The 23,281-nt window shown below is 43.5% G+C and overlaps 1 protein-coding gene across 1 annotated transcript in view; it reads left to right on the plus strand.

Moving 5' to 3' along the window:
• Positions 1 to 23,281, plus strand: part of LOC144761686 (enoyl-[acyl-carrier-protein] reductase, mitochondrial-like) — an 804,505-nt gene that overhangs the window by 183,008 nt on the left and 598,216 nt on the right. The window lies entirely within an intron of this gene.

A 23,281-nucleotide genomic window follows, 5' to 3' on the forward strand; every position in this document is an offset into this window, starting at 1 on the left:
AAACACTAAAACTTCACCCACCTCTAAACACTAAAACATCACCCACCTCTAAACATTAAAACATCACCCAGCTCTAAACACTAAAACTTCACCCACCTCTAAACACAAAAACATCACCCACCTCTAAACACAAAAACATCACCCACCTGTAAACACTAAAACTTCACCCACCTCTAAACACTAAAACATCACCCACCTCTAAACACTAAAACATCACCCACCTCTAAACACTAAAACATCACCCACCTCTAAACATTAAAACATCACCCACCTCTAAACACAAAAACATCACCCACCTGTAAACACTAAAACATCACCCAGCTCTAAACACTTAAACTTCACCCACCTCTAAACACTAAAACATCACCCACCTCTAAACATTAAAACATCACCCAGCTCTAAACACTAAAACTTCACCCACCTCTAAACACAAAAACATCACCCACCTCTAAACACAAAAACATCACCCACCTGTAAACACTAAAACTTCACCCACCTCTAAACACTAAAACATCACCCACCTCTAAACACTAAAACATCACCCACCTCTAAACACTAAAACATCACCCACCTCTAAACATTAAAACATCACCCACCTCTAAACACAAAAACATCACCCACCTGTAAACACTAAAACATCACCCACCTCTAAACACTAAAACATCACCCACCTCTAAACACTAAAACATCACCCACCTCTAAACATTAAAACATCACCCACCTCTAAACACAAAAACATCACCCACCTGTAAACACTAAAACATCACCCAGCTCTAAACACTAAAACTTCACCCACCTCTAAACACTAAAACATCACCCACCTCTAAGCACTAAAACATCACCCACCTCTAAACATTAAAACATCACCCACCTCTAAACACAAAAACATCACCCACCTGTAAACACTAAAACATCACCCAGCTCTAAACACTAAAACTTCACCCACCTCTAAACACTAAAACATCACCCACCTCTAAACACAAAAACATCACCCACCTGTAAACACTAAAACATCACCCAGCTCTAAACACTAAAACTTCACCCACCTCTAAACACTAAAACATCACCCACCTCTAAACACTAAAACATTACCCACTTCTAAGCACTAAATAATTACCCACCTCTGAACACTAAAACATCACCCACCTCTAAACACTAAAACTTCACCCACCTCTAAACACTAAAACATCACCCACCTCTAAACACTAAAACATCACCCACCTCTAAACACTAAAACATTACCCACTTCTAAGCACTAAATAATTACCCACCTCTGAACACTAAAACATCACCCACCTCTAAACACTAAAACATCACCCACCTCTAAACACTAAAACATCACCCACCTCTAAACACTAAAACATTACCCACTTCTAAGCACTAAATAATTACCCACCTCTGAACACTAAAACTTCACCCACCTCTAAACACTAAAACATCACCCACCTCTAAACACTAAAGCAGCACCCACCTGTAACCACTAAAACATTTCCCACTTCTAAACACTAACACATCACCCACCTCTAACCACGAAAACATCTTCCACCTTTAAACACTAAAACATTACCCACCTCTAAACACTAAAAGATCACCCAGCTCTAAACACTAAAACATCACCCACCTCTAAACACTAAACCATTACTCACGCCTTAAACACTAAAACATCACCCAGCTCTAAACACTAAAACATCACCCATCTCTAAACACAAAAATATTACCCACCTCTAAGCACAAATAAATTACCCAACTCTAACCACTAAAACATTACCCACCTCTAAACACTTAAACATCACCCACCTCCAAACATTAACACATCACCCACCTCTAAACACTAAAACATTACCCACCTCTGAGTAGATTGTGAGCTACTGGTAGCTCTTCAGCTGCCTGTAAGTAGTTCTCATGGGTGCATCCCATCCTACAAAACTGGAACCATTTGCTTGGTTGAATTAATATATATATTCAGATGAAGTAATATATATGTGCCAAATTTGTGAATTTAAGACAAATATGTGTGTATTTTCAGAAGCGTTAAGCTTATGTTTGGAGAAAAATGGAGATTACCTTTTCAAAATATATTCAAAGCTGATTTTTGAGTGATAAATCATATGAGGAGACTTATTAATAATATTGTAACTTTTATGCCAGGGCACTGCAGCAGTGGCTGGCATGTATTACCTATGTAAAGGCATTACAAATTCACTATGCCTTTTCTACATTACTCCTAGCTCTACTGTCTGATGCACTGAGGTGATCACTGCTGGTAATCTTGCAAAGGTTGACCACTAATATAATCGTGTCTTATGTGGTCACTATTAGAACACTGATTACATAAGTAGCTCACCATGATTTTAATTGAACATAAGTAGCTCTTATTACACTAAATGTTGGAGACCCCTGCACTAAAACATCACCCACCTCCAAACACTAAAACATCACCCACCTACAAACACTAAAACATCACCTACCTCCAAACACTAAAACATCACCTACCGTAAAAAACACTAAAACATCACTCACCTTCAAACACTAAAACATAACCCACCTCTAAGCACTAAAACATCCCCTACCTCTAAACACCACCCACCTCCAAACACTAAAACATCACCTACCTCTAAACGTCACCCACCTCTAAACACTAAAACATCACCTACCTCTAAAAATCACCTACCTCTAAACATCACCCACCTCTAAACACTAAAACATCACCCGCTTTTAAAGAATGGGGTAGTTACACCGATCTCAAACTTGATAATTGAAAAATAAGTTCCCCATTCTGGCCGAGAACTTCGAAAAATACTGTGTGTGAAGAGGGGCACTGGCACCGCTGCAAATAAAATTTTCGTTTCCGACTACGGTGATCATTCATTGGTTTAATTCACCTGTTGTTGAGATTTATGTGGAAGCTCCATCTCTATCATAGGTCCCAAGAGCATAAATCTATCAGCGTAATACTCGAGCTGCAGAGATATTGTGTGCTAATAATATGTGAGAGATTCCAGCTCGGCCCTGTCTATTCAAAGTGTCATCAGTCAGAGGTCAATAAGAAGTACATTTTAGTCATTAGCAGCACGAGTTACTTGAGTCAGTGAAATGGCCCGATAAGCAGCTGCTGGTAGTTTTTCATAGAAGGCGCTACTGAGAAGATGTTACAATTTTCCATAATGCTCCTTCAAATTTTCATAATGACCTTCTAAATTTGCCCTTCTTCACAGTAGCCCCGTAAGCAGACTACCTCCTCACATTACTTAGGTAGGAGCTTCAGCTTCCCCACCGAACCCTTCAAGCAAATTAGCGCTCTAGCCTTCCCATCGGATGTATGACGTTACAACGCATACTTTTACAACGCCTACCTTTACAACGCGGTTTTTACCACGCATACCATTACAACGCATAGCGCTTTGGGGTGCTGAATAGTGAATAGTTTTATTTACTATTCCAACTCCAGTCCCCGTGGATAGTAGGGAAGGTTATTGGATAGTAAATTACCTATTCCCTATCCTAGAGCGCCCCCCAGAGCAATGCGTTGTAATAGTTTGCGTTGTAAAAGTTGCGTTGTAATGGTAGGTCGTTGTAAAAGTTTCGTTGTAAAGGTTGTATACCTCCCGATCCCTTTCTAACATGGCTGACCTCCTTCACCCCTGACCTACTATAAGAGGCGGCACGACTCACCCCACTTCCTGTTTTTTTGGTTCTGCTTTGCAGACTCTTCCAGTAAGTTACAGGTAAGTGGGGCAAGGTCGTGCGGTAGCTGACCTGGGGGCCTGGTGGAAGTCCTGCTGAGCGGGCTCTTTATGTCTATCACCGTGCTTTTGTTGTTATACTTTTGATTGTATTGTGTATTCTGAGGTCCGGTCACAATGGTTTCTTACCTCCTCCTTGGAGCTATGCCTCAGAGGGCTCAGCCATTACGGCAGGTCCTTGTGGTGCGGGCGCCGGCCTTCTGGGTTAAATCTTCTGAGGGCCGCTAAGCCGCTTTCATTTGTGACGTGGGCAATCTGCATGGAGAGTGCTGTCGGTCCTGTTCAGCGTGTAGGCCATCTGGTGTCTCTGGTAGTCCTTTTATGTTGGGAGCTGTGGTAGGGCAGCTGGCTAGTTTGCGATGCTGGGGCTTGACGCGTCATGCATTCCTGGCCTACTGGGCTTTGCTGGGGAATGGTGACAGATTTTCTCATCAGGAAGGGCCTATTTAAACCTGGCTCCCTCGGAGTGGTTCTGTGTGCCTCAGGATGGAGAATACTGAGGCGTCTCAAGTTAGGGAGGGCCGTAGTATGCAGGCTCCGGCAGAGTAGCCTTCTTTGCAGGCAATTCAGCAGACGATACAAGCTGCAATGGCAGCTGCATTCAAGGAGTGCATGGGCCCTTATTCTCATAAGAAGCAGTGTGTTGAACCTTCCACTAGTGCTGGGGCTGAAAGAGAGGAGGATTATCTCATGAGCTGTTATGTGCAGGCTCAAGTTCTTAAGGAGGTTCTGCAGAATACCAAGGATAATCTGGCATTCTCTGTGCCCCAGGTAGAGGAAGTATCAAAGAACTTCTTCATGCAATCCAGAGGTGTGACCTGAGTCCTTGCCCCTGCATCCCTCTATCAAGAAGGTGATGGATAACGAGTGGCAGGAGCTTCACAAGACATCTTTCCCATGGTACTTATCAAAGCGTTATTCCATTCAGGACTTTCTAATGATTGTCCTGCTGCAGTAAAGGTAGGTTCCTTCATGTCTAGGTTGCCTTCACAGGAGACCATCATTTCGGAGGATGCCCCTCCTTCAGACTAGGATGACAAGAGGGTGGAGGCTGCAGTCAAGAGGTCTTACGTGATGGCCAATTTCTCCATTAGGGTTCTGCTTATCTCTCCTACATGGTCCAGTCTCTGGTTGAGCTTTTTGAATAGGGGGTGGACATCATACCTACCTTGGAGATCATGGAGCAACAGACCAGAATGTTCTCAGACATTTCCTTTGATACCTTGGGGCTGCTGCTGCCTCTGCAGGCACGGCCATTCAGACCCGGTACCAGGTCTGATTGTGCCATTGGAAGGCTGAGGCGGCACAGAAGGCACTTCTGTGAAGATTCCTTTCTCTGGGGTGAAGCGATTTGGTGCTCCAATGCAGACAGTGAAGAAGTCGGCAGAGGATAGGAAATTGCTGCCTCCAAATCATCCTACATGGGGTAGATGTTTTGGATTCAAGAGGGCCTTCAGCATGTCTTCTGCTCCTCAGGATAACCTGCGCTTTCATTGGAGGGGACTCGGATGGGATGTCCCTTTCTCCCACAAATCCCAGCCTCAGCATTCAGATGTTGGTTCCAACCCCTCATCTAAGTCTTGACTATCCAATAGGCTCAACAGTCAACTTCCTGTAGTGGCTCGGTTGTCGAACTTTGAGGAGGCTTGGGGAAAGTCAACCTCTGACAAGTGGGTGTTGCAGATTGTCAAAGAGGGCTAAACGATTGTCTTTAATTCTCTGCCCTTCAGAGTTTTTTGTTCATATTCCGCTGCCCTCTGCTGCCACATAGAACTAGCTGCTACATAGAAGGATACTCTCTTGGCAGATAGTTGGGATCTTCTCTCAAAAGGGGCCATTGATCCTGTTCTGGCTGGTCAGTGGGGTTGAGGTATCTACTCATTCCTTTTACTGGTAAGGAAGACTTCAGGACATTTTTGGCCCGTGCTGGATTTGAAGTGGATGAACTATTTTGTCTCCCTTGTTAAGTGTGAGATGTTGTCTTTGCAGGAGATCCTCCCTTTGCTGGTTCAGGGGGGACGTGGTGGCTTCCTTGGATCTGCTCGATGCCTATCTCCATGTGCTGATTCATCCGGCTTCCCATCAATTCCTCTGGTACTGTATGGGGCCACAGCATTTTCAGTTCCAGGTATTGCTCTTTGGCTTGTCCTCTGCCTATGGGTTTTTACGAAAGTCTTGGCTTCCTGGGTTTGGCTCATCCATATGGAGGAGATTCCGGTGTTCCCGTACCTTGATGACTGGCTAATTTCTACCCCTTCTTTTTCCAAGGGGGCTCTTCACATCCAGAGTGTCTGCGAGATTCTGGAAGACCACAGGTTTTTGATCAATCACAAGAAGTCGCACCTAGTTCCCATGCAGCACCTGGTTTTTATTGGGGGTCACCTGGACCTGGTCAGGAGGCTGGTGTTTTTGCCGGTGGGGAGGAAGGTCACCTTACAGATGGACCTGGGTTGCCTGCTCGCACTGGATTCAGCCACGGCATAAAAATGTGGATGACGTTACAGAGCTTGACGTCAGCGGCAATCACTGTGTTGCCATGGCCCTAGTTGCACCTCTACTCATTAGTGAACCATCTCCAGTCCCATTGGTCCCTGTATGCCCCCAATCACTATCTACAGGTAGCGTGTGCCTTCGTTGAGGATCGCCCTTAGCTGGTGGCTGGATGTGACCAATCTGACAAGGGGTTTTCCCTTTGTGTTGTCCTCCTCCAGTGTAGTGACCACAGATGCCAGCAAGCTGGGCAGGGAGGCAACGTTGGATTCCTTGTCATTTCAGGGACAATGGGATCACTGCAAGTTGGTTGTTCTTCCAACTTCAGGGAACTGAAGGCTGTGCAAATGGCTTCTCAGGAATTGCGTCAGCCCTCAGTGGGTATTATGTGCTGGTCCGGATGGACAATCAGGTTTTGATGGGTTATCTCAATCACCAGGGGAGTTGCAGGGTATGGTCCTTGTGGCTCATGGCTCAGGAGATTCTGACCTGGGTGAAAAGCAAAGTGTTGTCTCTACAGGCAGTGTACCTCCCAAGGAGGGAGAATTGTTCGGCGGACCACCTGAGCAGGGTTTTGTGCCCATGAATGTGATCTCTTTGTCAATTGAGGTGTTCCTTGTATTGCAGAGGAGGTGTCCAATTGTTCACTTATTTGTAGACAGGGAACAATGCTCTAGTGACCCACTTCTGCCAAAATTCTTCTCGTCTGGAGGCATGGCAGATGGATGCAATGTCATTCAGGTGGCTGAAAGTCCTTCTCTATGCTTTTCCTCCAATCCCACTGATGCCAGGGTGTTGTGCAAAATATGCTTGGAGAAGGCTCTTGTTCTGGTGGTGGTGCCAGGCTAGTTCTGGCACCCCTGGTAGTTTCTCGTGAGGGAGCTTGTGGTTCAGGAGTGTTTTGTGATTCCAGAACATCCTTATCATCTGCCTCTGAGAGGTTCGCTGCTGCCCACTGGGATTCTGCGGTGGCTCCATCTTCAGGCCTACCTATTGAAAGAGTGACTCTGTTGTCACGAGGTTGCTCAGCTGAGGTGGTTGATCTACTTCAGAGTTCCAGACATCCGGCGACTCCTAGGTCTTATTCCAGACATTGGGGGTCATTTTGTAGATGGTGTGGCACTAAGGGGCTGGACTAGGTGGATCCGCTCAGGATACTTGATTTTCTATCTGATAGATTTTCATTGGGCCTGGCTCCCTCTACTCTTCAGCCCAGTGGGCAGTTTTGCGGGCTTTCTGGAGTCCCCATGTGGATGAGTTGGATCCTTTGGTTTCAGGGTTGATGCATAGTTTCTTTCTTCAGTGTCCTAGGGAGATTTGTCCTGCCTCAGCCTGATATCTCCATTTGGTGTTGCAGGTGCTGCAGGCTGCTCCTTTTGAACCTTTGTGGGTGGTGAACATCAAGTTCCTGACCAGGAAAGTTGTGTTTTTGGTGGCCATTGTGTCCGCTGGAAGGATTGGGGAGTTGAGGGTCTTTTTTAAGATCTCCTTTTTTGAGGATGTTCCCAGATTACATTGCCCTGCAGTCTGATCCGAAGTTCTTGCCCAAGATTTCTTCCGTAACTAACCATTCAAGGGAGGTTGTTCTGCCCACGCGTTCTCCTGAGCCTCTATCTGGGGTAGATGCTGGCCTCCCGCTATTGGATGTCAGGAGGGCAGTTTTAGTGTATCTTGAGAGAACCTTTGACTTTTGCAAGTTTGATCATTTGTTTGTCACATTTAGCCTGGTGAGGTCTGGTCATAAGCCTTCTATTTCCACATTGATTAGGTGGATTAAACAGACAATCCTTCTGGCATATGAGTCTTCTGGTTCGGAGGCCTCGGCCAGGATACAGGTGAGGTCTACCCACATTGTTTCTGTCTCCTGGGCTTCTTTCAAGGGGGTCTCGATCGAAGACATTTGTAGGGCTGCAATATGGGCTTGTCCTCCCATGGACCACTATCAGGTTGAGTGGGGCTGTTCAGCTGCTGGCGATTATGCTGCAGATGTTCTATAGGCTGGCACTGACTGTGATTGACTGTCGCTGTGCTGTTGGGTGGCTGTTTGTTTTTCCTCTGTTTGATGTTTGTTTTAAACTTTATTTGTGCCTCACATTTTGGTTTCTGGTGTTCTTGTTTTCTGGTGACCATGAAGCGGTGTTGGCTTTGGTATATTCTCACTACATAAGTAATGTGGTGAGGAAGACTTACTAGGAGGTAATGCCCCGGTTATTCACCAACTCTTAGGCTTTGCACTAACCATCTGGCATTTAGGAGATTGTAGAAAACTTTCTTGTTTCAAATGTAGCTCCTCCTCTAAAATCTTGAGAGCATTACTTTCTACCTGCTAGGTGAATTAAGAGCAGAGATACTCCTCCGGGAGTCGATTCCAGCGCTATACAAACCTATAAATAAATAAATAAATAAATAAATAACTAAATGTTTGTTACTCCGAGCATAGTCTTCCTTGCCACATGGTTTTCAATCCCGCCCTTCGCTGTTTGGTTATGGGCTTTATGTTTTTGGTACTGAGGCTTGGTAGTGGAGCAGGGAGTGGGGTAGGTCGTGCCGCCTCTCATAGAAGGTCTGGTTTCAAGAACTTTAGCCAAGTTAGGAAAGGATGAGAAGAAGGCTAGGGTCCTAATTCACTTGGAGGGTTCTGTGGGGGAGCTGAAGCTCCCTATGGAAGTAACGTGGCGAGGAAGACTTTACTTGGAGTAAGGAAGATTACCGGTAAGTAACAGGGGCATTGCCCATTTTCACAATGGCTCTGTAAGCAGATAGTGTTAGTTTTATGTTTAGCATTAAAGCAGATATTGCCATCTTCCACAGTTGCACTCTTAGCAATTATTGTCACTTTTCCCATTGCCACATAACGTAGATGTATCTAGTTTCCATAAGCTTCAAGGAAGTAAATATCGCTACAGTATTTTTCCTAATCCCACAGTACAGTGTAAATGTAGTCTTATCAATGCCACTGTATACAGATATTAAGGATTTCAACAGTGCTAATAATTTCAGATTTTACATTGCATATCAACGCAGACATGATGACCAGTTTCTAGATTGCTCAGAAAAGCTGACCTTGCCAGTTATATAGGCCTTAGGTGCACACACAAATACACACAAACACTCACGTGGAATATGACATGGGGGATAAGACGTTATTTTTAATTATATTTCTCTTTCTAATAATGGACTGTGTGTGTTTGTGTGCATGCGCTTGTGTGTGTGTGGCCTGTTGTGAAGGAAATGAAGTGGAAGCTAAGCAATATTTTAAGACTTAACTCCTGAAGCAACAGAAGTAGGAAAAGGAAGACTCAATGCAGAGGTTGCAGGTGAAAGTGAGACAGGCTCAGCCCAGCCTGTTGCTAGGTGGATGCTTTGTGGCTGGAGAGGCAGAGATGGCCAGGATGGGGATGTTGGCAATGTCACACAGAGGAATGACCTACTAGTTCAATTATCTTATTTTAGTTATAAGTGCTTGTGGAATGAGTGCTGCACATCCGCATGAAAGGCTAGAATCCCCTCAAATAATTCTGGTGTAAAAAGTGCATTTTAGAAGTCTGCGATTTTAAGATGTTACATATTATCCCTTACATACCAGCTCAAGCTATTTGGAATTTGCTTACATTTTTTGATGATCTTCACTGAATTCAGTTCAGTTTGCAGTACATCATGGAGGATGGATTGGAGAAAAGATAAAACATCCAGTATTCTGAGCAAAAAGGCTGTAGTAGACGTTGTCGAACCACAAACCTGAGATGGTCCCCTTTTTCAGAAGGGTGTTTGAAGAGGTAGAATATTAAAAAAAAATATTGTGATACAAATAAATTGTTACAGGAATATTGTGATGTCAAAAATATTGTGGTTATGAATATCACAGGTATGTATACTGTTTTTGGTCTTGCTTTTAATATCATTTACTAAAATATCATTGTATATCATGTTGTTTTTTTACAATTTGTTTATGTAATTATCTTAAAAACGGTTAATCTTATATACATTTATTTATTTTAAAAAGTAATCATAATGTGTATTGTATTTAATTTTACAGTGTATTAGTTGAAAATTAGAAAAATAAAACTATATCTTTAATGACATTTATAGTATTGGAATGTTGGGTTTATAGTATAAATAAATTCTATGTGTATTATTTTCTATATTACTAAATTTATATTTTATACATTACACATTTTGCCAATGCATATTTACATTTTACAATTGTTTTTTGTAATGTTACCATTGATACTTCTTAATTTAGTTTAATTTTAAAGTTTATGTTTGCAATTTTGTTCTATTTTTTTTATTGATTTTTTATTCATTTTTTAAAATTTGTTACGCCTTGTTATATTTTGTAATATTTTAAATTAAAATGATATATTTTCTAAATGTATTTATAGACTCATGCAATCATTATTTCATTTTAAAATATTTGTTTTCTTTTAATTTTTTTTGTTTTTTTCTGTGCGTTTATGATTCTAACTGTTTTAAATTTGTTATTTTCAAGTGTGCATTTAGTAAAAAAACATGTACCATTTTTATGTGAATTAGATTTTTGATGCCTCAGGATAATTTGCTGCTTTTGGTGTCCCATAATTCACTAGCTCTGGGAGAAGAGGGAAAGCTGAAATCTCCAACATCTTCCCCCATACTTTAACATCGCCTACCGCCTCCCATTGCATGGGACGCCTCAGGAGACTGCTGCTTTTGCTGGGGACTCAGTTTACCATAGATTCATAGCCATAGGAGAAGAGGGGCCACTGACAACTCCCTGCACCGTGTGCTTAAAAAACACCTACCACCCCCCGCGGCCTGGGATGCATCAGGAGACTATGCTGCTCTTGCTGGAGTCTCGGTGTCCCATAACATAATTCAATATTGCTAGGTAAGGAAGGGACGCCAACGTCTCCCCGATCTGCTCGATTTAAAAGCACTTACCACCTTCCGCAGTGCGGGACACCTCAGGATAATTAACCGCTTTTGGGGCAGAGATTCAGAACCACACACGCAGTTTAACTTGCATGCTTTCAGGTTTATCAAGGCCTTGCCCGTTCATTCCTCTCACCATCATTTTGCGTGTTGCGCTCATTTCTTGCAAGATTATAATCCTACAGTCACAGAATGACCTATCATGATCATTTCCTCTAATGCCAAATGCCTCTGCACACCTGCCATCTTGGCTAGACACTTTAACCTTTACTAGACAGCTCTTGATGACTGCCTATATTACTTGTTGCATTTACTGCTTTAAAGAAAGAACACAATGCTGTGAGGGATTACCTTCCTGGTGTACCATTCTGAACATTGACACTTTTTGTTCAATTCAGCCTTGAAAAAGTCTCTGTGATGAAACACGTGTCAGCTGCCTGTCTGTATATGATATTATGTCTTTGATGCAAGAAATGTGAATAACACCGGGAAGAATAAATACAACCAACACAACTTTGAACGTTGTATTACTGGTACTACTGGCCATACACCATAACCATTGGACTTCTCTGTGTGCTGCAGTACTTTTTTCTTCATTACTTTGCCTCTTTTGCTGGTGACTGGTGACTCAGTGTCCCATAATTCAATAGCTTGGGTGTAGGAGGGGTTGCTGACATCTTGGTGTGCGCGTTAAGAGTGCCTACCACCTTCCACGGGCAGGGTTGCCTCTGGAGACTGTACCACTTTTGCTGGAGACTAATTGTCCCATAATTAAATAGCCCTGGGAGAGTAGGGGCTGCTGACATCACCTCACTCTACTCACTTTTAAAGCGCCTATCACCTCCTGTGGCGTGTGCCGTGCCAGGGCAATGCCTGGGCCAAGGACGGGCCCCTCCATGCCGGGCCGCACCAGAAAGAGGCAGGGCAAGGCCACCCATCTTGGCTTTGTATCCTGGTGAGCTTTTTCTGTATTTATTAGTTCATTTTGATGGATGGCTTTTTGTTGCGCCTCGTCATTTTTTGCTCAGTCTTAACCTACTGGTGCCCTGGTTTTCGTGTTATTCCTCATCATGGGCAAAAGGAAGGCTAACAAGTGCTCCCTGGGAGCAGGGAAAGAGACAAAACTGATGCAGACATGTGGCGAATACTTGTAGCCTGAATTAAAGCCCCCATAACAAATATTTCTCAGTTTTCCTAAAGCAAATGAACTGGTGATTTTCATGGCATCTCTACCTCTTCCTCTATGGCGCAGTTACAGCACACAAGGTGCGAAGGACCCTAACTCCTATTATTTCTTGTACTTATCAGTTTACTCCGTGGGTTTGGAGACACATTTGGAACCTAGCATGACTGTTCTGTGTAAAAATATTCCGTGGAGAAGTTGCCATTACTCACTTGATAGTCTCGTAGGACTTGCCTACAGCCCCCCTCTGATAATCTCACTTTTTACTCCTCATGTTTTGACATTATCAAAGACATTGTGGGTAGTCTGAGAACCAATCTTAACATTGTTAAGGATGCAGTTTTTGCTTTAAATTTAAGAATGTCTCATTTTCTAGATCTTAACAAGGGGGTACTGGAAAAAATGTTTTTGCAGCAGCCTTGTAATTATTCGCCTCTCAGGACATATCAGCATTTGTATCAGACTATTGGATCTCAGGGTATCGATAATACTGAGCTTGGGCCAATGTTCTCTATTCATTCTCTGTTTACCTTTGGCATTATTAACGTCTGCAACACTGTAGGTGAGCAAATCGTAATGCCAGTGAAACCTGACTCTGCTGCTAATGCTACGGGGTGACAAATGTGGAATCCTCCCTTAGTTTTGCTCCAAATGTGGGTGGACAATGGTCACCTGGATCTTGCTGCTAGGGATTCTTGTAATGTACCCCTGCCTCATATTAATCATCTGGATCTCCCTCCTGATTGTATTCCTTATTTAGTAGTTTTGGTAAACATGCCCAGTTGAAGACTGCTGGGAAAGAAAACTTTGATCCTCTGAGAAATAAAGTGACTCATTGGTTGTCTACCAAGGGTGGGTTTCATGTAAACCTTCATGATCAAATCATTATGTCTCGTAGAATCGGGTGGGTGAGCCGAGCCAAAAACCTTTCAAGGCGACTGTATTGTGGTTAATTTTGCAATAGTCTGGTCACAGGCAGAATTCGTGCCTCGTGCCAAAACAAGGGTTTGGATTGTAGAAGCTTTCTACAGCACTCATAAAGAGAAAAACCACCCCAAAGATTGCTTTTGTGTAACTTAAAGTAATGTAAAAAGGTACTTTTAGAGCGCGCAGCTACTCAATAGAGTGTACCGGCATTGAAAGACCTCAAGACAGACAACTGACACTAACTCTGCCAGATCACTCGGCTCAATGGCGATTGTTAGAATAGCCAAGTTTTTAGCCGCTTCCTGAAGGTGAGTAAATCCTGCATCTGTCTAAGTGACAGTCGCAGGCTGTTCCAGGGACGGGAGGTCTGCACTTGGAAAGAGTGGCTGCCTATGCGGGCGCCGGAAAACCTGGAGATGAGCAACTGCTGCTGCGATGAGGACCTCAGAGTTCTCTGCGGTTTTTAGTACTGAACTCTTTTCTTAAGATTAGAGGCACCAGTGTCATGTAGAGCTTTAAAGGCCAGAACCAGAGCTTTGAACCGAATCCTCTTACGAATCGGCAGCCAGTGCAGGGCTTTCAGGTGGGAGGACACTCGCGTTCTGGGTCCAAGCATGAGAATGGCCCTCGCCGCTGCATTCTGGACCACTGGAAGGCATGTCAATGAATATACCGGGAGGCCCAGGTACAGGATGTTCACGTAGTCCAGCCTTGACACAATAAGAGCCTGGACCACCATCTTTCTGTGAATAACCAGAAGCAGGGGCAGGGGCAGAGAATGCTTCAGCATTATTAACAAGCCGAAACAGGACCCCACTACTGTTTGGATCTGAGCTTTTATGGATAAATCATCATCCAGTTTGGCACCTAAGTTCTTGACTGTCCTTACTGAGGTTCCGGGTGGGGACATGTCTGCAGACCAATGGAGCCACACCTCACAGGGAGAAGGACCAAAGAAAATGATCTCCGATTTCTCCAAATTACACTTTAATTGGTTCAGTTGTAACCAGGAGAACACTTCTGACTGGCAGATGTTGAGCACATCCCCTCTAACATCACCGCCCTTCTCACAAGTAAACAGCAATTGTGTATCATCTGCTTATGATACTATTTTTGCACCATGTGCCTCTGCTAGATGCGCGAGGGGGGCCATATGTAAGTTAAAAGGTGTTTGTCTTAGAATCTAGCACTGAGGAAACCCTACCTCATGGGGGGATGGAGGCAGTAAAGGGCGGAGACCAAATAATTTGCTGGCGGTCTTACAAGAAAGAAAAAAACCACTTGAGTACTGTGCCACTAAGGCCACACTCCAGAAGTCTCTGCAGGGGCCGGTCGTGGGGCATGGTATCGAAGGCCGCGGATAGGTCCAACAGAATCAGCACCACTTTGCCTCCTTTATCTAGTGTTTCCTTGATAACATCAGAGACTTCTTATAAGGCTGTTTCTGTACTAAAGTTTGCTCTGAAGCCAAACTGGCTATGGTGAAGCACATGATTGACTTCCACATATTCGGTAGTGACAAGATTCACATATTTCTCCAATGCTTTGGAGAAAAAGGGGAGTAAGGATATTGGCCTGTAATTAGAGGCTTTCAAAGTGTCAGCTGAGGACTTTTTTAGTAAAGGGAGAATTTTTGCCTTCTTCCAACTGTCTGGCACCAATCCATTCTGCAGTGAAATATTGGGGATCAGATTCACAAATGGATTGATAATCCCAGCTGTAGAAGCCAGCACTTTAGCTGGGCATGGGTCAGAGGGTGAGCCTGACTTGAGGGCTTTCATAATCTCCAAGAATATTGCCAGGGGAATTGGAGGGAACTGTGTGACAGGCGGGTGGAAGGGATCGGGGGCCCAAAAAACCCTCCCTTGAGGCACGCACACACCTCCTTCTCAAGAGGTTTTGATAGGCGCCCTGCCACAAATGTAGAAACCTTAGCGGAGGGGGTCCATTCCGATGAGCGGGGGTGTACCAGGTCCTCTGGTACCAACATGTTAGACTGATCGACACCCTTCGGTGCGTCTGTGGCCGAATGCTCCGCGGGGCGCCAAGGCCTGGAATGCCTGCCTCGTCGGCTGACTCCTCTAAAGAGTCCTCGTCATCATCATCTTGAACGAGTGATGTAGCTGGTGGTGCTGGTGGGATGGGATGGGGGTGCCTTTCTGACCTAGCCAAAAACGCCATTTTGAGGGGATAAAAGGCGCCTAAATTTGCATTTGCCGTGTTTTTTTGTGGGCACTGCGACTGTATCGCAAATGCGTATTGCATGAAACGCTGCTCAAAAGGCCCCATGGCCACATTAACCGCCTGATGAATGGAGACATCCACGGCGTCACAAAACTCATAATCTAATGGGATGACTTGGACAGTTTCTTCCTCAGTGTAGTTCTCCTTCGTGGCTAAGCAGAACAGACTACCTTACCACAAACAAAGCTGGAAGAAAAATCAACCCAAACGCTCTAGTCGCTAGTGAAACAACTACCTGCAAGGGGATACCAATTTGGGCGTGCCAGGTACTGAATATGGGCCACACAGAGTGTGGGCTGGGATGAAACTCGCAGGGGCGACTCACTCTTCAATCACTGGGTATCTGCTTCCGGGCCTGCCCCTAATCTTCTGAAAGCGCTAACTAGCACTGTGTGCCCCGCAAACACGCACTTCAGGCAAAACCACACACGCTTTCAATGCCGGCCCGCTATGCGGGCGTATACAAGGAGATTCTGGTATTTATTGTACGGACCTGCACGAAGCAGGCGTAAGGGCTTTCAGAGCTTGTGAGGGCCGTGCATGATGGGCGAACGATCGGCGCTCTCAGATCTCGCCGCGTCTAGCGCGCCCGGGATAAGCGAGACACGGCAGCGCAACACCACACCGCACTATCATCGGGGCCGCCTGTGAGGCGTTAAGGCTCCCGCGGCCCTCCCTGTGAAGAGAAACATTGTAAACTCACACAATTCAAGTATAAGACGAATGTTAGACAAATTAAACCACGTATACACAGAGAAAACACGCCACTTGAAAGAAAATTACCCACACGCCGGAGCGAGGGTAAAATAGACTTAGCTTGTGGCCGAGCAGGAAAGAAAGAGGCAGGACGGGAACAACGGCAGGCCCTAGAGGATGATGGTCACTGCTGATTGGTTGGCTGGAGTTACATGATGGACTACAGTTATGATGGGACTTGTAGTTGTTTTTCTTAATGAAAGTTGAGATTGCATTGCAGGAAAATAAAAGAAAGAACAGCATAATCCTCGTCTCCGGTCCTGCCATAGAATTAAAATGTTGTGATTTTGAAATATTTAACCTATATTATTATTATGTGTTGATTTTGTATTTTAAATGTATATTTAAAAAATATGTTATGCTCTTTTAATGTTTTAAATATTTTAAATATTTTATTTTATATTTTGTAAATTGTATCTATTTTTTTAACATGTACTGCTTTTAATGTTTTTAATGATTTTGTAATCCAGCCTAGACCCCAACCAACCTGTTTCTGCAGCGCTGTTCTCGCTGCTCCCTCGCTGGGGTGGGACTGGGTCCCCCAGCTCAAGGCACTCACTAGGAGGGGCGGGGCCAAGCTCCTGCCATGACACAAAGGTGCTAGAACACCCCCGCAGTGCGGGACGTGAGAGGGTGCGTCCGGGCAAAGCCTGGACCAAGGGTGGGCCCGTGTGGGCCCATCGAAGAATGGGCTGGGCCACCCCCCTAAGATTTGCTTTTTTTTGGACTGTGAGGTATTAACAATTTTAATTATTGTTCTCTATTTTAATTGGCATTTAATGAGAGTTTGCTGAAGCCAGGCAAAAGGTCATTAGCCGCAAGATAGACCAACTGATAAAGAGGTTGTTTGGCAAGGTCTTTACTTGAGCAGTCTGTCCCTTTGCATAATGGAGAAAAGAAAGGCGACGGAGGGTGGGGGTGGGCCAGGTTCAGAGAAAGCAAAGAAGCAAGCCAAACATGTAGTGAGTAATTGTGTTCTTGACCGTAAAGACATCCATCTGTTGGAATATGAGGGTATTTTAGACATAAACAGGGTGGGTGAGGAGGTGGTTTCAAGCATTCACAGTAGTCCTCTTAATTGTAACAACGATGGCATCACTCAAATCATCCCAAAGATGTTTTCAAAGTCTAGGAATAAAAGAAATCCTGCACCTACCACAAAACAGCCAAATTCATTTTTTGAAGCAGCAGTCTCAATTCATTCTGAAACACATCCTGACATTTCAACAGACAATCTAATTGGATGTAATAATCTGTTTGCCTGTTTACAAAGCCCCATTAAAACTAGGGACAGCTGCACTAAGAAATCTCACACAAATCGGAATAACAAACTCCAGCTAATTTCCCCAGTATCCACAACCCTGTCAGCGATCTAAAAGCAGATCTCATCAGCTTGAACTCCTTAATAGGTGACCTTGTGGGGATGATAAGGGAGTTGATAGCCCTTAACAAATTGACGTCTGCGATATCTGAGGCACAAATCTTTCTGTCTAATAAACCAATACCTAGAGGAAATGTTGAAGTACACTGTGGATAAAAGGCAGGCCGCTCTACCAATAGTAAAAAACAAAGAAGTTGTACTGGTGGGGAATGGTTTATTAAACAGGGCCAGCAAGAAGATCTTCCCAAATAACCCCATTAATTGGGAAAGCAGGAAGCGGGGCCTGAGCACTTTATTAGAACTAGGGAAGCCGGGTTTGCTGTTTTGCCTACTAGCACATGCATAGAGCAAAGACCACCTCCTTAATGGAGGAGCACCTGAGTAACAGAGATTCTTTTACCTCCTGCATAATTGCAGGGGATCTTCCACAACGTTCGAATCACTAGATATGGGTGAGTTGCTGGAAGCACTAGAGGAAGAGAAGTAGTTGATTCTGTCAGTAGATCTGAAACCGGTAATAAAGTGGTCCCAAATTGTGCTACAACTTAAAGCTATGACCCTAGAGTTCGGCATTAGGGCGGCTAATGGTAGGACTAAAGCAGATAAATTTGGGGCAAACATTTTTAATAGACTAGGTGCACAAAGTCATATTGACTATATTCTGTTAGGGTGAACACCTTTACAACGCAACTTTTACCACGCAGTGCCTTTACGATGCAACTTTTACAACGCAAACCATTACAACGCATTGCGCTGGGGGGCGCTCTAGGATAGGGAATAGGTTTAATTTACTATCCAACACCTTCCCTACTTTCCACGGGGAATGGAGTTGGAATAGTAAATTAAACTATTCACTATCCAGCGCCCAAAAGCACTATGCGTTGTAAAGGCATGCGTTGTAAAAACAGCGTTGTAAAGGCATGCGATGTAAAAGCATGCGTTGTAATGTCATACATCCTTCTGTTAGACCCATGATTGTGGCATATGGTAAAAGACATGGTGGTTGGTGACACGATAGACAGTGAATACAGCCCTCTTTGCCTAACGATGCTACCTCTGTGGGGCGAATCAATAACTTCCTCAAAGATCCAGAGGCTGGTAATGTAAGAAGTCTGCCCTTTTAATGATAGATGCCGCCTCAAATGGCATAAGCTAGCAACCGACCAGGACAAACTAAGGAGTATACAATGTGATTTAACAGCTTTTACTGCTGAGATTACAGCATCAAAGCCCACAGAGGAAAGGAACCTTATAGCAACAAGTCTCCATTCCAGTTTCTTCACTCTTCTTGGCCACCATCTCACAGTCAAAAAACATTCTAAGCCTACGTGGCACACTAGATACAGGACTCGTACTTGGTATATTAAGGCACGCAGGCCCTCCAGATCGCTATTACTACATGCAGTGAAAGGCAGAGACCAGGAGGGGATCAGAAATGCAAGGAAAGCATACAAGCTAGAGCTGGGGAAAACAAAAAAAGATTGGGATGAAGGTAGGTGGCAGTCCCTTAAGGACGCATGCCAAGCAAGAGACAGTAAAAAATTCTGGTCGCTAATGGCACGGGCGCTCAGGCAGGCCATGCTGAACTAGAAAATCACATTCTCCCTGACGTTTGGCACACCCACGTTTCCAACCTGTGAGCTGACCTCGAAGCGCCTAAGTCACTGACTGTGCAACCCAGTCAGTATCTTAAAACTAACGGGTTTTTTTTCTATGAAAGATATTTTATCTGCTATTAGAACTATAGTCCCGTCCAAAGCTCTGGGTCTCGAAGGGATACCAGGAGATCTATTTCTTCTGGATATCCCTGGATGGATGCAATATATGTATGTACTATTCAATGCCATAGTTGAAGGTGCCCCTATTCCAGCTTCCTGGAAATTCACAGAAGTTGTACCAGTATTTAAAAAGGTGACAGGTCATCCCCCTATAATTATAGGCCAATCAGCCTTATTGATGCAAATCTGAAGGCCATCAGCATGGTGCTCCTGGGCAAAATTCAGCTATGGGTCAGTGTCAATGAAATCCTATCCCATACCAAACAGGATTTACAGAGAAAACAGGGACCGTAGATCCAGTATTCCCTTTTCTCCTTCTTTGCTGGAACACAGGGCTAATTGGGAAAGGCAGCCTATATGTCACATTTATAGCTCTTAAGACAGCATTTGTTCTTGTGTCCAAGCAAAACCTGTAGCAAACACTCAGAGATCTAGTCTTGCCAGAGGAATGTATAGCTCTGCTCATTCGCATGCATGAAGGTATTTCTGCCAGGGTGCTTTGGGGCTCCCAAGGACAGCTCACAGACTCGATCACTGTTAGCATGGGTGTCCGACAAGGTTGCATCTTGGCCCCAACACTTTTTTCGTTATTCATTAACAACGTGTTACAATTTCGTACCTCTAAGCCAGCTGACACCCCTACAAAAGGGGGAGAAAAGTAGTCACCCTTCTTTTGGCTGACAATACCCTGCTGGTGTCCAAAACACCTGGAGGATTCAATTGGCTGCTAAATTCGTTCCAGGAATTTTGTGATTCCAAAGGCCTAATATTCAATACAACAACAACCAAATGTATGGCCCTGAACCCTCACAAAGTTATTGGGGTAGTCAGGGGCTTGGAGTTACACAGCTTGAAAGGGTTATCACTTTTGAATACCTAGGGCTAAAATTAGCAGATAACATGTCATGGAAACCCCATATTATTAAGATGATCTTGAAGCATAAACAGTTGTCTGGGGTTCTAGGGTGAGAACATCAATTATCTCATACTAAACCGACTGGGCCTGCATTGCAGACATACAGTGCTAAAGTGTTGAGCTCTGTGATGTATGGTGCAGAACTGTGGGGCCTGGAACATGTAGAGGAGCTTAGTAACTTAGATTTTAGCACTCCCCTCCTTCCGCTCATGCTAGATATGGGCAGAAACTCCCTTGCTCCAAAGTAAGTTTGCGCCCCTTGCTATTTTGGCTCAGGATTAAGACAATCTGTGAACTATTGCTGTAAGCACGTGCAATGGAGGATGTAATAATCAGGGACTCAGCAAATAAAGTGAGTAGCTAAGAGGGGTTAAGAATCTGCTCATAGCCATTGGCATGGGTGACATATGGGAAATCAGTGATTCCACCTTTCTCCCCCGGAAATGCAATCTGAAAAAAGTCTATTGGGGTGGGTATCTCAGGGAAAAATTATCAGCAGCAGAGCTCAGGGGAAACTTACCTTAGATTTTACGGCTCACAAATAGTTCACTCTCTGGAAGGCTATCTTGACTTTATAGACCATCCCAGAGATAGGAAAATATACATCTAGTTCATCCAGTTTCGGTTCGGCTCTTTGCCCATGATTTTACCAACGAAACTGCTTTCACATGTCCTGGCTGTAAGAACCAACAAGAGACCCTAGCAAAAAAATATATACCCTTGCACACAACAAAATTATATACTATGGTGTGTCAGTGTGGACACTGGTACATTAGAAACATAGCATGTGAATGGACAATAATTCATTAAGTGGTTCTTGAGAATAGAGTATTTTAATGATCTTGAGACAAATCCATCCGACACATGTTTCGTCGCAAGTGGGATTATCCTCCCGCGACTCCTCAGGGCTGGGAAAGATACAAGGGAAAAGGGTGGATGACACAGTAATGTACAACAAAAACACAGTTTATTGTGACTTGCCTCCAAAATGGAAACTGTACCTTAAGAAAAGCGAAAAAAACACATCACGCGTGAACAAAACCGTGAGATAAGGGGAGACTATAGTGTGCACGTGGTGTATAAAGGAAGTGTATCAGGTGAGAAGGACGGTGGGTTGAGTCTAAGAAGCCGCACGAGTAAGGGAGAGTAAATCTGGTGAAGCCACCATCTGGGCTTTGGAGATGAAAATGGGGTTTTCCGATTGGGAAAAAAGACAGCCGGAGGGAGTGTGACTAATATAAACATGCATGTGCTGAGAAAAAGAGAGGGCCAGTGGTCCGCTCCTACCTATAATGGATAAAGATGTCACTGTGGAGGTCTAAAAAACAGGGGGGAGGTGTAGAAAATAAACATAAGTATTTATAAGTTTAGGCTGGCCAGTAGAAACAGTCATATGAGAAAACAATCCACAGGGGCAAAGCAAAACTCTCCGCTCTGCTGGTGATAATTCCGACCCAGCAGGGCCCAGGACTCTAAAAGAAGATGTAGAAATAGCGTGTGAGGAAATGCTGTAAAGGGCGACAATGCATCTGTGCGCTAAGTAATCCCCCTACCAAACCATATAGACACTCATTCTGATACTCAAAAAACCAACTAATAACCCATATACACACTCATGTAGCTCCTCACCAACCCATGTAGCCATTTATACACAAATTGAGACACTGATACAGATATTTAAATATTTAAACATTACTCGTTAATGCATGTATTCTAAGATACACTTAATAATTCAGTTATACAATCAATTTTACAAAAAAAACATCCATTTGCACACTTATTTACCCATTTATTCTTCCATCGACCTTTAGATATACATATTTAACAAATATTTATTTTTCAGAAAGACACACATTCACTGGATGATGTCATCAGTGATGTCATCAGTGATGTCATTTGAGATGTCATCAGTGATGTCATGAGTGATGTCACTGACCATGTCATGAGTGATGTAATATGTGACGTCATCAGCAGTGCATTGCGGTCGCGTGAGTTATAGTTAGCTGAACTAACTATAACGGGGTAATTTCAAAGGTTTTGTATGAGTGAAATGTCCAGCTAACTATAACATGTGTGAAACCTATGGTTTTTTGAATGAATTTCTAAGGTTTTTTAAATGCTAATTCCTAACTATAGCATGTGTGAAACCTATGGTTTTTCAGTGAATTTCAAAGGTTTTGTAAATGATAATTTTTAAATGTATTAATTGTTATATTTTTTTACACTGATTTACTACATTGTTTTAAACTATTTATTTTTAGATTTTTTTTAAATTACATTACATATCTTTAATATAAATTGGAAAAAAATGTGTTTAAAAATATTTAAATTGTAATATATATATATTTTTTTAACATTTTTTTTAATTTATATATATTTTATATAGCAGGCAATGATATTCTATGGAAGGAAATTCAAGTTACTGGTAAGTATGGTTAAAATTACTTTTCTGGATCAGTACAGGGCTGAAAGATGGAGCACTGAGGTCTCTCCTGATTACAGGTGAGTAAATCGGAATTCGTAGTTCGGCTGATTTTTGAGGAATTTTTTAAAGTTCCAAAACTCCACACTTACATGAATTTCCAAGTGAAACCAATCAATGTTAGCCTATGGAAGGAAATTCAAGTTACTGTAAGTATGGTTAGAATTACTTTTCAGGATCAGTAGTGGGCTGAAAGATGCAGCACTGAGGACTCTCCTGATAACAGGTGAGTCAATCGGAATTCGTAGTTCGGCTGATTTTAGTGGATTTTTTTTTTTGGGTAGACCTTTATTAGAGGCAAGAGTCGTCGACCACAGCATGGTGCCTACATCCCCGGACGGTCCGGCATCGCAATACACCGTTTTTCAAAGCATGATAGACGGGGAAGAGAGTACATAGCAAGCCACCTACAACCACTTTGGGCCGGCCGCATCATGTGGGACAAGTTCTTGTTTAAGTTATTATGGCCG

This window comes from Lissotriton helveticus, chromosome 6 (assembly GCF_964261635.1).
Source record: "Lissotriton helveticus chromosome 6, aLisHel1.1, whole genome shotgun sequence".
In the NCBI taxonomy this organism is placed as follows: Eukaryota; Metazoa; Chordata; class Amphibia; order Caudata; family Salamandridae; genus Lissotriton; species Lissotriton helveticus.